At 45.0% G+C, this 16,335-nt stretch overlaps 1 protein-coding gene across 4 annotated transcripts in view; it reads right to left on the reverse strand.

Moving 5' to 3' along the window:
* CNIH3 (cornichon family AMPA receptor auxiliary protein 3) overlaps positions 1-16,335 on the reverse strand; it is a 117,501-nt gene that overhangs the window by 12,432 nt on the left and 88,734 nt on the right. The window lies entirely within an intron of this gene.

Here is a 16,335-nt window from a genome sequence, read left to right on the forward strand (position 1 = left end):
GAACCACTGAATTGTATTATGTGTGTTTATGTATGTGTGTGGGGGTCCTCCGCATCTTATATTTAGACCATTACAAATGCTTTGATCTTCCCACCAAAATCTTTCTATCCTTCAAGGCCCATCTCAAATTACATTTTTTTTTTTTTGAGTGTAAATTGTAGCATTTATTGAAGAACAGGAACAGAACACCTGCACTGCAACAGCAGACCCATAACAGATTTTCTCCGTGGAAGGCACTAGTCTAGGGGGTTATATAGCACTTGGTTCACTGCTATTGGTCAAAACTTATGTTAATTAGGGCTAGGAAAGATACTACTGCTATTGGTCCAAATTTATGTTAATTAGTCCTCAGAAGGGTACTAACATTATTGTTCAATTTTTTTATGGTCCTATGAATTTTTTATTTTTTATTTTTACAGACTGCATTTTGATTCATTGTACACATATGGGGTACAACTTTTTGTTTCTATGGTTGTACACGATGTAGATTCACACCATTCATGTAATCATACATGTACATAGGGTAATGATGTCTGTCTCATTCCACCATCTTTCATATCCCTGCCCCCTTCCCCCTCTCATTTCTCTCTACATAATCCAAAGTTCCTCCTTTCTTCTCTTATCTCCCATTATGTATCATCATCCACTTAACAGGGAAAAGATTCAGCCTTTGGTTTTTTGGAATTGACTTATTTCACTTAGCATGATATTCTCCAATTCCATCCATTTACCTGCAAATGCCATAATTTTATTCTTCTTTATGGCTGAGTAATATTCCATTGTGTGTATATATACCACAGTTTCTTTATCCATTTATCTATTGAAGGGCATCTAGGTTGGTTCCACAATCAAATACAGGTGATTAACAAATATTTGAAAAAGTGTTCAACATCTCTAGTAATTAGATAAATGCAAATTAAAACCACCCTAAGATTTCATCTAACTCCAATTAGAATGGTTATTGTCAAGAAACACAAGCAATAATGGGTGTTGGTGTGGATGTCGGGGAAAAGGCATACTCATACATTGCTGTGGAGTTGCAAATTGGTGCATCCACTCTGGAAAGCAGTGTGGAGATTCCTCAGGAAACTTGGAATGGACCCACCTTTTGACCCAGTTATCCCACTCCTTGGTTTATACCCAAAGGACTTAAAATCAGCATACTACAGTAACATAGCCACATCAAATTACACTTTCTAAACAAAGTTTTGCTCTCCCTCTCCTGTACCTCTTAGCCCCACAGCATGCTTTCTGACCCTCTCTTAGGGGAACTTTCCACCCTCTATCCATATGGAGCCATTATCCTCCTCCCTCTTTCCCATGTGCATGGATATATTATAGTGCTCTCTAAGCTGACTGGGTCAAGGTCTGCCTGACACTTAGAGACTTTACAAATATTTGATAAAATGAACCGAACTGACCAAAGTGTGTGCATTTGCCGCGTATTGGAGATGTGGCTTGTGTTCATAAACCAAGGCTTCTCTGGGTGGAGGGGAAAAAAAGAACTGTCCTTTGTGGGTACCGAACATGGCTTTGGTCTCTGATTTTAGGCAGATGAGCTAACTGCCCCATATGGCAGATACAGAGGGAGAAACACATATGCACACATTAAAAATAAATACATGCACAGACACACGTGCAAGATATGCATTTTGTAACTAAAGGGCATCTTCTTTATTTTCAAAGTCTGGTGTAGAATGAAGTGCACTAGCCCACGCCTCGTAGATTTGCCAGGCAGTAATCTTGGAATCAAAGCCTAAGAGTCATCATTCCAGAGGTGGCGACCGTCCGTGGGTAAACCAGGCAAGTCTGCCCCTGGGAGTCTCAGCCTCCTGGTGGGAAGTCCCTATCATTTCTCCTTAGAGGACCTCAAAGCTGTGCTTAGAAGGTCCATCTGCACCAGGCAAGGGCCCCAACCTGCCACCTCCCATTCAAAGAGAAAGCCTGCGCTCAGAGCTGACTGCATCCACACGGGGGGCAGGGCTGTGAGTTCTGCCAGGCCTGGCTCCACGTGTTTTAATCATCACTTTCAGCCACTTATACCAAGGTAATTAACACATTTACAGACAGCCACCCTGGGCCCAAATCATCCATTATAGCTCCATCCCCGTCTCTAATGCCAATGACAAATCTCTGACTGATTACAGTTTGGATTTCAGGCCCCACTATTAATCATACTGCGGCTTCTCTCTTCAGGGCTTGATTTATAGTGGAAGCTGCAACCTTCAAAGCAGGGAGGATTCGTCACTGTCCCTAGGCAGAGGAAAACTACTTAATGGAGGCCGATCGGTCCCGGAGGTCTCCGGCCTTTTGAGGAGTGAGAAAAGGTAAAAAGAAAAAAAAAAGCTTAAAAATTACCCCTGCTCTGCACGGCTTCTCCCAATTGCCTCTGACTCTCTGGAACTCTGAACAGAATCCTCACAAGCGGGACAGGTGCCTCTTATTAATCCAGGGACACTTCCTGGAGTGACAGGGTCCCTATCAAACACGCACACTTTTTCTCTCCTATGTCCCCAGGCATTCCTTGTCACAATCATGGGAACAAGGTCGGAGACCTTATTCCTTCTACACCAAACGGAAATCAGTCAGGCCACTCGCATGAGGCCCGCGTCACGGCTGTCACCATACCTGCCCCTCACTGCCAACATAAGGAGCATAGTAAGAGGGCATGTTCCAGCTCCCAGCTGCTGGGTGGGGCCCTGGACGGTGAGCAGAAAGGATGAGAAGAGAAGGCTGGCGCATTTAATGACCCTTACAAAATGCTCCAGAGCCTCTTTCTTTTCGCTCAGACATAGTAAAAAGCATTTAGCGTGGTGGGTACTTCATCATCTTGAAACTCTAAGTAGGAGAAAGGCCCCCAGGCAACTTGTGAGAGACTTGGAACATGAAGGAGAGAGAAACTTGTTGTTTTAAGCTATCGAGTCGAGTGTTGTTTCTTACCATGGCATAACTTAATCTATCTTGTCTGATACAGTCAGTAAGCTCCAGAATGAGGAATCAGTGGGGAAAGCAGCTGTGTTCTTCCTTCTTTGTCCTCCTGAGCGTCCTTCCACACAGCCTTTTCTTTAACAAGCATTGAGGCTGGTATGACACACTTCCCTGTCGCTGACATGTCAGGCAGAGACTGAACGACCACCAGGCAGACACAATGCTTATTCGTTTGTGTGGGCAGTTAGACTGGGCCACCCTCCATATCTAAGAAGGCCTAACTAAGTCCACCAGGCAAAATATAGAACCATTGATGGAAGCAGTGACCACATCCCCATGACCCTGCATCACTCCTCAGCACTGGAGAAGACGTTGTTTCATAAGAGAAACTGCTGAATGGTGCCAATCTCCTCCTTCATTCAACACATGGTGAAGGAGAAACCATTTCATGCAGGCCAGAGTCTTTTGAATGCCTGTGTCTTGTTATGCCCTGCTTTCTATAGTCATAAATACTAAATAAGTGGTCTCACTATAGGTGTTTGGGGTTGCTGAAAAGCCTGCCATTCATTCCAGCCCAGGGGATCATGAAAGGTTTTATAATCAAGGCAGAATCAAGGGATGTTGGAAAGGATGTGTAGAACCTAATCGTGTGTGAAAACTGGAGGTCAGCTGTCTACAAGCAAAAGGATGGGGATGAGGAACATACAGACAGAAGTCACTGGCCTGGGCAGCTGCTTCACAAGCCACCTAAAGTGACACTTATTTAATGGCAGGTAGGCCAGGCCTGATACCAGGTAAGGACTGGGTAAATGCAAATTCTATTCCACTGCTCCGGGTCACCTGCCCAGATTCTAGTAGCCGGTTTCCATTTGCCAGCCAACATTTCCATAGGGCTACTCCTCAACAGCTTCGTGCTGGATTCTCATGCTCCTCCCAGGACCTGCAAACTTCATCGCCTACATGTTCAATTTCATGAACAACCACCTTCCAACTCCTCTTTCCTATTAGTCTCCACCTGAGTCTGCTGTCCTTGCTTCTTCACAGCCCCTGGCATTTGGTCCTCCTTTTTTATCTCTAGTGCCCCCTACTGCCCACCTTCAGCAGGCTTCTGACCCTGTGCCCCTGCTCCCTCTGCTCAACAGCAGCCACCTCCTTGCCCTGGTATCTACTGTGCCAGCTCAGCTCTGAGCCTTCATCCACAACCTTGATTTTCCAAGACCTTTTTAAATTAATTTTTAATGAGGAATTCAAATTGATTTTATACATTCAAAATATTTTTATTTCTGTTTATGCAACTTCTCATTCATTCGTGTATCTGTTACCAAGGAAAAGCCTAAATAAACCCTCTAGCTCCGCTTGCTCTTAATTGACTTTTTCATAAGATTTTTTCATAATTAGTGATTTTTCCAAATCACTCATTTTGGAGGTCACACAGCTGAGTGATACATTATTAGTCTCTCACTAGCATTGCTGTCAATAAGACTGCTGGTGTGTGGGATATGATGGTAACGGTTGCCTAGGTTACTCTTCAGGGACCTGAAGGCCACTTCTGCTGAAACACTGACTTTTCACTTGGGCCTACAGATGTCCAGTGGGTGACTGGAACAGGATGAAAATACTTGGCATCCCTGTCTTTGTCTTGTGTCTGTCTCCTTTTTTGCCTTGACCTTAGGGTCAGAGTCTACTCAGTTCTGCATGTAGACACGTTCAACACTTGAGAAATGTTTTGTCTAAAAGTATAAGGTTAACTTGCCCTGAACTGGCCCAATCTCTTTCTCCCTCTGCCCTTTCGAGACTAACAACACGTATCAGCTTCCATGACCAGAAACACCAGACCACAAAGGGAGTAAAAAGAGATGGCACCCAAGTTCCTGGAAGATCTACACCTATTTCCAAAATAGACATGACTATTCCTCACCTTTATTAACCTACTTCCCTCCCTCATTATTCCCATCCTATACCTGAAGTTAAGAAGTTGACTGTGAGTGAAGCTACCTCTTCTCCATCATTTGGTCATAGAATAAAGTCTTTCTTTCTCACCAGCACTTGTCTCTGGGACACTGGTTTTCCAATAGGATGAGGTTCCAAACCTGGGTCCGTAACATATCCAATCATTTACTCCCCTACCCTTTTGGTACTGGGGATGGAACCCAGGGGTGCTTAATCACCCAGTTCTTTTTTTTAATATTTTATTAAGAGATAAGTTCTCCCTAAGTTGAGAAGGGCCTCACTAAGTTGCTGAGACTAGCTTTGAACTTGTGAATTTCCTGCCTCAACCTCCTGAGCTGCTGGGACTACAGGCATGTGTCACTGCGCCCGGCTACCTCTTTATCCCACAAATAAGTTGCAACTGATGGGTGACTTTTATATATCATGGGAGAATAATGTAGTGATGTGATAACATCGGTTTTATTTGCACTGCTGAGGGAGAGAAGGGCATGAGGAATAGGAAGAGAGACTCTTTTTAGCCTTGAAGGAAGGAAATAGTGAAGTTGAAACAAAGGAATGATGCATCCTGGGAGAGAAGGGGGCCTCCTTAGGGGGAGGAGGCAAACGTCCCTAGGGGGACAGGATTTCTGAGGGGCTGGTGTGAGCACATCTGGGACCACACACAATAAACGCCACAGCCACAGGAGGCACAGGGAAGATCCTGGGGCTGAGGTTAGCTTGGAGAGAAGAGAAGCTCTGAGGCTGAGTCTCTGCCCATCTCTGAATGGACCCTTTCAATTCAGACAACAAGCTTTTCAGCTGCAATCACACTGGGCTAAAATGATGAGCACAATTTCTCAAAGCATTATGTAAATTCCTACCAGTTACGTAAGGATGGACTGTGTGATATTGAGAAGAGCAGTTACCCACGCTGAGCCATATTGTCCTCATCTGCAAAATGCCACACCTACCAGTGAGGGACACAGGCTCTACCCTGAACGGCGCTGCTCTCAAAGGCGAGAGCACCAAGCAAAGGAAGAAACCACTCCTGTGACGAGTGGCACTCTTGTGAATAATCACATGCCAGTGAATCACCACTCCCAGGGCGAGAACTCATCCTTCTTGTCCTGGAAGTCAGTGAAATGACCCAGAGCCAAACTTGGCTTCCTAGTTCTTGATCCAGTCTCCTCTGTCCCCGTCTGACTGAAACAGCCTCCAGCATCCCCAAGTGGGGAAGAGAAACCCAGGGCAGCTCAGCAGACATTCCTGCCAACCTGTAACATCCCAGTCCTCACCTACTTCCCACAACAGTAATCCAGGCCCCTGTGTGTCGCCTAAGGTTTACCTGCCTCCCGTGCCAGCGAGCAGAAGAAAACAGAAGGGATAATGTCTCTTTTATTGGACGCCCAGTTCCATACTAAGCTGACCTTAAAACAGAGGATCCCTTCTCCAACCAGCAGGATGAAGGGGGTGGAGACAATTTTCTTACAAATGTGCAGCATGCAGATCCAGTCTCTATGTGTTCTCAAATGCCTGTCAGTGCACAGTCAGTCCCTGGTCAATTTGCCTCAGAGTGAGGGGACAGCAGGAAGGGGGATGCCATAGTTTGGATCTTGAGTGTCCCCCAGAGGCCCATGTCTTGGTCCCCAGGTGCTGTACTGGGAGGCGATGGGACCTTTAGGAGGTAGGGCCTAGTGGTCTTTAGGTCACTGGGAGTGAGCCCTTGAAGGGAACTGTGGGACTCTGGCCCCTTCCTCAATCTCTTTTTTGCTTCTTGGAGATGAGGAGAGCAGTTTTGCTCTGCCACACACCCCTGAGATGATGTCCTGCCTCACCACAGGTACAAAGCAATGGGGCCAATCAATCTGGAACCTCCAAAACCGTGGGCCAAACTAAACCTTTCCTTCTGACCATTGATTATGTCTGACCATGATTATAGTGACAGAAAGCTGACTAACACAGGAAGGAAAGGAAGGCAGGCTTGGGGAATTGACTTTGCTAAACTATAAGACTACAATAAAGTATCTCTGATCTCTGTCCGGAAACCTCAGTCGGGCCCTCTGAATCACTCTAAGGAGGCTACTTTCTGTTGAATTACTCCAGGTGAAGACTGCCTCGGGATGCTTCAGTATGGGCTTCTGGCCCTTCGGGAAGGGAAGCCTAGCCCCATAGGCCCTGCCACATCAGAGACCACCATTCCAATCTCAAAGGGCTCAAAGCAGAAAAACTTCAGCCAGGACGCAGGCTTGGGGTGACTTGAGTGTCGCCTGTTTAATGCTGCTGGCATGTTGAATTTTTTGACCTCCTGGAATTTGCACCAAAGTTTATCAAATATTTTTACATGGTAAGCCAATGACTCTGATACATAAGCAATCTCACACAGAATCTAGTCTAGAATGATAATTTTGAAAGTCTCCATAAAACTAATATGACACCTGCCAATTTTATGTACAACCAAAACTCGGATGTGGCTCAGAGTCAGCAGCTCTCTTAAGTGTTTGCACCAAGTATTGCCATGGTCATAATGACAGCCTCATGGCTGATCCTAGGGGATAGGGCCAGTCTTCAAGTGAAGCCAGTAGTAAATAATCTCCTAGTTGCTTTTGTTAAAAGATTGAAACCAAGATTATAGACCAAAGGTTTGAGGGGCAAACCAAGCAGACCCTTCCTTTTTGAAGACCTTGTGTCCCAGGCCTCGTCCCCAGCTCTGCAGTAGGGTTTTGCGCCCTGTCCCTCATTGTGACAGACCTGCACACTACTGCTTGCGGGGACTTTAGTGTAGGCAGGGAGCATTTGCAATCCGTGGTCATTGAAGCTGGCTCCTGTTCTCCCCACCATCATCCTGTGGGAGGACACCCAGGAGGTTCCCTGGGGCCAGTGGTCTCTAGTCATGGAAAGTTGACTTTGGCATCTTCCAGGGCTCGAGGTAAGCTCTGTGGCCTCCTTCTACCTCCAGAATTCCCCCTTCAGTTTATTCTGCCCATTCTCCACAGGCCACCTCTCCCTTCACCCACCTCAAGCTCCTTCCACTATCTCTAAACTTCCTGGTGTCTCAACAGATCCTGTCTAAATCTGACAGGTGGCTGGTTCCTTTTAGGATCAAACCTTTGGATGCTGGCCTCACCCTGCCCACTCCTCTCAGCCTGCCTTTTATAATTATTTTCATGCACCAACAAGAGTCACTTAAATTTCAAAAGCCTCTCTGCCAGTTTCCTCACACACTTGTGAAATTACTGAACTACCTAAAAGCCCACTCAGGGAGGAGAAGAGAATTAAAGCACTCTCTCAAATAATGCCATATTTTTAAAGGGACAAAATTCTCCTACAACTTGCTGGCAATTGAGAGACATCTGAAGTTAACACTTGTAGCTACCCACTCCTTTTCTTCTATTCTTTAAGCCGGGGAAGATGGGAGTAGGAATCATGTTCAGAATAGAGGGGTTGATTAGGCAAAGGTTCAGACTGTTTGAGAGACACTAACCAAAGGGAATGTTCCAGAACACAGAGGGCAGTGGGGTTAAGGGCTTAACAAGCCTTGTTCCAGTGGTGAAGAGCCCCACTTATGAACCTATTCAGGAAATATTTATCAGAAGCCCTTACCAGGTAGTGAACTCAAAGGAGTTCAGCTCAGGAGGATGCCATGTGGATAAAGCATTTGCCAGCAGGGTCTATAAACAACAAGAGAGAGCCAAGGACAAACAGGCGGCCCTCAAGCAACACCATGAGGGAGGAAAGGAAAGCAGAGACCACTGATTGTGACCAAGGCAAGGGAGGAGGGCTCCTTGGAGGAGCCAGCCTCTGAGTGAGGCTCACAGTACAAGTCATCTTACGGAAGGCAGGATGTGGACGCAAAGGGCATCCCCAATGGCCACTTGGTGTCATTCTTTCATTGAGGGTATGAGACAGTCACTTTTTTCTCAATGTCCTGGAAAAAAACTCATCCTTCCATCACTTGAACTGTCACTTGCTAATCATTTTGGGGGGTGGAGGGAGGTGGGGTACTGGGGATTGAACTCAGGGTCACTTGATCACTGAGCCACATCCCCAGCACTTTTCTGTATTTTATTTAGAGACAGGGCCTCACTGAGTTGCTTAGTGCCTTGCTTTTGCTGAGGCTGGCTTTGAATCCTCCTGCCTCAGCCTCCCTAGCAGCTGGGATTACAGGGGTGCACCACTGCGCCCGGCTCTTGTTAATCTTCCACAGAAACAACATAGAGACTGGAAACCCCTCATACCAGCCTCTTTTAAAACCCAGGGAGGCTTCCAGGTAACATCCTGATGGTTTCACCTGACTAGGACAACCCTGGTGACAGGAAGGAGGCCAAAAGCAGAAACAAGTCCTCCTCTGCCTTTGGTTACTTAGCACGGGGTAGATGACAATGTCTAGACATTGGGCTCCCCTGCCTACAGCTCACCAGTGAATTGAGGTACAGCTGCTGTACTGTCCTCCCCCAGCTGTCCCACCCCGGTGGCCTGAGGCTACACCTTCTTAGTTTGCTGCCCTCCTAGGGTGGTGTTTTCCCTGTGCGGTTTCTGTTGCCAGGCCTCTTATGTAACGGGAATCTGCAGTTTTCCTCCTCCCTTCCTTCCTTCCTTCCTTTTTTTTTTTTTTTTTTTTTTTTTTGGTATTGGGGATTGAACTCAGGGGCACGTTACCATTGAACTATATGAGAACTAGAAAGTACAGTGGTACATTTTCAGGATATAGTATTTAGCCTTAATTGGAATGTAAGATCCAATTGTAGCCATTTTAACTACAGCCTTTCCCTTTGCCAGCCCCAGTTGTAACCCTGAGTTCCTCCTGTCACGATGAGGGGGGAGCACTGCATTAGGGATAAAAGCAGGCCAAACCGCCCACCCAGGTGCCCTTGCTGGCCAGGTTCTGTAGCAGGCTCTTCTGGCAGAGTGAACTTTGCCTTGCCCGCCCACTTCTAAACACAGGGTTTGATTTCTTGCAGCACCTCAGGATTTCCAACAACTACATTCACTGCACTTTTTATTTTTTTATTTTGAGACAGGGTCTCTCCCTAAATTGCCAAGGGTCTCACTAAATTGCTGAGGTTGGCCTTGAACTTGCGATCTTCCTGCCTCAGCCTCCGGAGAACTGCTGGGATTACAGGCCTGCACCACCACCCTTGCTGAACTGGTGTTTTCTGAGAAGGGAGTTTATCTCCTTGCTCCACACAATACTCCTTAATAGAGGGAGCCCAGTGTCAGCCTGGGTCTTCAGCAGCACCATTAGCTTCCAAAGGAGAGCCTTTGCCAGAATAAAAACAGATGATCATCCCACTTAACAGCTATTAAGTGGTGTTAATTACCTGTTACATCCAGCAGGTTGGAAAAAAATTTTTTTCGCTCAAAACAAACAAAAGAGGGTGAACTGAATGAGACAGCGAGTACTGGCATCTGGAAAAGGAGTGCAAACTGTCACTGTCATCATCAATTAATATTTATTGAGTACCCGCAGGTGCATGTAAGGGGAGGTGGGCGATTTACTGACTACCTGAACCACAGCCCTAAATGCAGAGGCAAAACAAACCAGCACAGCCTCTTCTGTGGCCCAGGCAGGGCAGGTTCTCTGAAGCTGAGCATACGCACAAGTGTTTGTCCGAAGTCCGACGAAGGTTCATATTAGTGGGAGTGTGCCAAGCTTTATCAGGAGTTGATTCAGCAGATTGACATTTTGGGGGAAACACAAAATCATATTTTAATTTTTTGCCACCTGCAAGTGCTTGAGTGGCAGTATCTTAGTGAAAATATTTAAGGAACAAGAACCTTGGGTTCTATCCCTGGATCTTAAGAAGCTACGGAACCCTTAATGTCAGTGGGCTCCGTTTCTCCATCTATGAAATGGGAATAATAGTATCTATTTCATAGGAGTATTAGGAGTATTGGATCAGTTAGCCTGTGTGAAGCACTTAAAATAGAATCTGACACATAGTAATATTTCATAAATAATGACTGTTATCTGTAAGAAGAGGTATTTAACCCACACAATCTCCACAATCTTTCTCAGCTCAAATATCCCCATAATCTTTGCAAAGTGTAGCAATTAAACTCCTTGAAAGTCAAACCAATGTATCTTCCCTTTCCCTCTCCAATCTAATTCCAATTCTTGCAAATTCTTTAAATCCTTCCCAAGGGGGACTTGGTCCTTTTGAGGATCAACAATAACTACCCCTGTTATTGTTTGAAGATGATTTGTCTTCCTGAGCTCATGCAAGAGTTTGGTCCCCCCCAAAATCTTATGCTTACGGTATTAAGAGGGTGGAAACTTAATCCAATTAACTATAGTGGTTAGAAATGGGCCCTTTGGAAGTGATTAGATTAGGTCATTAGGTGGATTTCCCACATTTGAACCTGGTGACTTTAGAAGGAGAGAGACTACACTGACAGAGAGAGACACCCGTTCCCTTCTACCATGATGTGACATAGGTCGGGGGCTCCTGCCTGAGCCTTGCCCCATGCTGTTTGAACCTTGTCCTCCAGAAATGACCTGTAAGCAAAAATAAACCTGTTTTCTTTATAAAATAGCTTGCCTCAAATATTTTGTTAAAGTAATGAAAAGTGGACTAACACAACTCCTAACTTACAAAGCTCTTGAATCACAACTGTGTGCGAGTATGTGCCTGATCCATTGGTTTGTCCATTGTGTCTTTATGGGTTTCTGTCCTATCTGTATAGGGACTGGCACCCTGAGTGTTCATTTATTCATTCAATAAGCATGTGCTACATGCCTGCCTTTGATGAAGTGTGAAACACCATGACAGGCACCGGAGCTGCCAGGATGAATTAGGTGATCGCTGTGACATGTTCCAGGCATTCCCAGGCTGGTGGACGGACTGACTGCTGAACAACAGAACATGATGCAGGTCACACTTACACAATGACAAGCAAGGGGCCAAGTGCAATAGCTAAACTCTGGTCAGGAAAAACCCAGGGGCTAGCGTGCTGCTGGCTCCCCCTGCAGAATCACAGGAGCCTCTGAGTCTGGAGAATTGGAGTGGCAAATCACTAGAGGTCTGACAAAAACCCTCTGCCCCCAAATTCAAGAACAGGTTTTCCATGTGAGGAGCGAACTGCCACTTTGTCATGAAGTGTCACCTCTTTCTCCGCCTCCTGCACCCAGCTCCAGATTCCGTTGCTTCTCAATGGAACCAGCACAATCTCTTTCTTCTTTTTTTTTTTTTTTTTTTTTCCAGAAGTAACAGCATTTACTATTACAGCATTTGGTCCTCTAGATTACAAAGTTATTTCTCTACCTTAACCAGGTGTAGGAATCAGTACAGCCCTCCCAAATATCTACTAGGTTCTTGAGACAAGATCCCTCCCAGTTTTCCTTCCAAACTAAAATTCCCAGCCAGAAAATTTAATTATACTCATGAAGTTAACAGTTTCTCAACACCAGAAATAGGTTGAGGAACCATTGCCTAACATTTGAATAGAAGTTCACACTGACCAAAAGAAGACACAGTTTTCTCATTAAACTTTTGTTTTAATGAGTCTCAAAATTCTGTGACAGATTTTTGGTCAAGTGGTTTCTATTAAAAAGTACTGATTTTAAAAACTAATAACTTAAAACTGCCACACACACAAAAAACCAATTGGTCCAAAAAACATTCTCCTTTCCTTCTGAAGGTTTTACCATGCATTGTTATCATTAACCAGTCTTTTACTATTAAACTTAAATGGCCAATTGCGACAAACAGTTCTGAGACCGTTCTTCCACCACTGATTAAGACTGGGGTGGCAGGTGTTAGGGGTAACATTCAGTTAGCCTTCTGAGCTTTCTGAGCAGATTTGGTGACCTTGCCAGCTCCAGCCGCCTTCTTGTCCACTGTGCTCTATTTTACCTCCCACCTATTTTTCACCCAGTAACCAAAGTGATCTTTTTGAAAGATAAACAGATCATGTCACATCTCTGCTCAACCCAGTAGAGTCTTCCCATTACTCCTAGAAAACAAAGTCAAACTCCTTTCAATGACCTTTAAGGCCATTCATGATCTGGCCTCTGGGACATTCTGACCCCACATCTCACTCCATGCCAGACACACTTGTCCCCTGCTCCTCAAATTGAGTAGGTATGTTCCCACCTCAGGGCCTTAGCACATGCTATTGCCTCTGACCAAGTACCCCTCTCCACACATCCACATGGCCAGTACCTCAACATTCAAAAGTCCACTCAAGGTCACCTCCTCAGATGAGCCTTCCCTGTCCATCTAATATTGTCTCTCTCCTTACTTGCTTTAATTTTCTCACCATATTTGTCATTACATGAGGTATACTACACATGTATTTATTTACTTATTTATTGTCTATTTTCCACACTAGAATGTTCCATAAGGGCAGTTTTTCTAGTTCATGACTTTACCCTCAATGCCTAGAACAGCTGCTCACATACGGTACAAGTTTTGTTGTTGAGTGAGTAAATAAACTGGTCTTTTGGTCATTCCCCACACAAAAATAGCTATCTCAAGAATCATTCTATGAAAAATCATAAGAGCCATCTCAGTAGACTGAAAAATGGCGCTGATTCAACATGAAGTTAGCAAGGTTTGAGTTCAGTGGGTCCAAACTCAGTTTAGAATGGATGTGTCACTGTATACACAAACTGTAGCCCCGGCCCTTAGAGGTGTGTCCCATTCATTGGCCATGAAGGGCTTGGGCAAAGAAGAATCAGTGCAAATTCAGTGGATGATGACTCAGCTTTCCAAGTTCTGAGCACTCAACTTCACTGTTCCTTCATATGGCAGGAGGCCCAGCAATGAGCATGACCCAAAAACTTTACAACAGATCAGGGGAGGTAGGTTGAACACCTTAGTGACTATGTACCAAGGCAGAATACAGGCAGACATGAAATAAAAGTATAAGCATAGTAGGTTCAAAGGAGGTAGATTTGCCAGCGCAGGTCCTTTCAAGGATACAGAGTGCAATGGAATAAATGTATTCCTCAAAATTCATGTTAACATCCTAATCCCAAGGCGAGGGTATTAGGAGGTGGGGCCTTCCAGAGGTGACTAGATCAGGAGGGTGGAGCCCTCGTGAATGGAATTAGTGCCATATAAGGCTCCAGTCATGTGGTAAATGAAATCCCGGGCTTGCATCAGATTCCCTGGTAGAAGAGGGGAGAGTAAGATGAGATCAAGAACAAGTCTGGGACTAAGCCCTTGGTTTCACCAACCTTCAAGCAATAAGTAGAGAAAGAAGTGTAAGCTGTGGAGGTTAAGAAAGACCAACCAAACAGGTAGAAGGAAAACCAGAGGGTATAGGGTCAAGAAAGCCAGGGAACCTTGTGTTCAAGTCAAAAGGGAAGCAGAAAAGAAAAAAAAAAGAAGAAACAAAAAAGAGAGAGATGTAGACAGCCAGACACTGCTGAGGGAGGTGAACATCATGTGAATGAAAAATGGCCACAGATTCAGTGACACCAATGTCACTACCATTTCCTACACTGTAATGAGTAGTACAACGAAGAAAAGGAGGGGTGTAAAGGGAGATCCTGGGAGGTGCATGGAAATAAGGGGCCTTGATCTTGTTGATTGTTTGTTTTCAAGAAAGTATAGGAGATGAGCACACCTGTGTATGGAGTGGACAGTCCTGCAGGGACCTTGATCCCACCCATCACTATAGAAGGTGGTACCAACTCTGGGTTGGCCCAAAGACTGGACATGAGGTCTTCATTTGAAACAGTCAACTTGCAGGTGATACTGTGCAAGGCAAGCAAGTTATGTGTAAGATGGGGACAGTCCATGAATCTCCTACAGCCTCACAGCTCTGAGACGATGCTGTCATGTCTTAGAGTAGGTGTTCAGTGATAACTGAATCAATGAGTGGATGAGTGGAACATCCTGAGGTCTGCTTAATCACTTCTCCCTGGAATTTTGATCATGGCCAGCTCATACACTCCACACAAAGCAGTACTCAGGGCCCAACAGGTACCTGGGTACTGTCAAGAGTATTCTGGGCCTGATGAGCATAAGAACCCTGAGCTGGGCAGAATGTATACCACCTCAAACTACAGCTCAGATGTGTGCGAAGACGCAGGGAAGTCCTTCAGGACCTGTCCTATGTGCACCCCGGGATGTGCAAATCAAGCAGTTCCCCACACTCCCTGCAAAGTGAAGCTCCATGTGTATATTTAATCCCCAGAAAAGAACAAGGGAAAGGAGCCAGCACACATTTCCTCTCTTCTCTCACCACTGCTATTGATTCCCCATTCTCTCTCACTTCTTCCCCAGGTGTCACATGACAAATTTGTCCCAATAAGCTGATTCTCAGTGAGTTACAGGTGTGTGTATGGGGGAGAGGGGGGACTTACAGAAGTATTTGTTTTTGTGACACCATGCTGATAGAAAATTCCAGAAACATTAGATTCAAAGATAGGAACTACTGGTAGCATCTTGTAGGTGACTTCCAAGTTTCTGGAGGCTGCTTTAATTTCAGAGAGGCCGGCCTTATGGAGGCTTCTTAGAAGATGCATAACATATACTATGTATTGTAGGTCAATTAAAAATTGCATTTATACTAGAGGAGCGAAACTAGTGAGGCCAGAGTACTAAAATAAATTCCATTCTAGTTGAAAAATAGCTCATGTTTTTTCCTCCTTTTTTCCATTAAAACTGGACTATGTGCATAGAAGCTGGTTGGTAATAATAATAATAATGGTTAATGTTTATTCAGCCCCAACCATGGTAGGGCTGCTTTACTGCCTTATCTCACTTATTCCTTGCAACAATGTAGGGAGTAGATGCTTTTATAATCCCCACTTTACAGTGCAGGAAACTGAAACTCAGAAAAGTGAAAGTCAGCTTCCCGAGGTCCATCAGTGATGACCAGGACTGAAGCTCCAACCGCTGGTACCAACAGCACATGTGGAGTTATAGAAACAAACCCCTGGTCCTGCACATACCACACACACAGAGGAGAAGATCACTGAACCAGCGACGCAAGGCGAGAACCGCGGGGTCGGCAATAATCCTAGGGACTGCACAGACATGGCTGTGACCATCAACACACCCTTCTCAGCAGATAAGTGTTGTTTTCCCGGTTTGGCTTTTCAATAAAACCAGAGATACTTCCTGGAAGTTGTAGGAGCAGTGATTATGGTTTAAATGATCTGCAGTGGGGAGGTCTCCCAGGAGTGTGTCATTTGATAACATGCTGGCAGAAGATCATATTTCCCTGAATCTGGAGTGTAGAACCAGTACAATTAAGAAAGACATATGCAATAGGGTGCTAAGCATGCTGGGATTTTTTTTAAAATAGTTTTAGGTGATTTGGCTAACTAATTAAGATTATTTAATGGCAACCTTTCAATCAAGGCACTGCTGGAAAATGATGTGCCAGCCAGAAGTTTGGAAACTTAGGATAAAGCTCTCCGGAGTTTTCAAGGTGGTTGCCAGAGCAACCTCAGGGACCAGTTTCTGTAAGAGCTGAAACGTTCTATTTTAAAAACACCCAGTTGATCATCAGAGAGCCAGA

The sequence above is a fragment of the Sciurus vulgaris genome (assembly GCF_902686455.1).
Source record: "Sciurus vulgaris genome assembly, chromosome: 12".
In the NCBI taxonomy this organism is placed as follows: domain Eukaryota; kingdom Metazoa; phylum Chordata; class Mammalia; order Rodentia; family Sciuridae; genus Sciurus; species Sciurus vulgaris.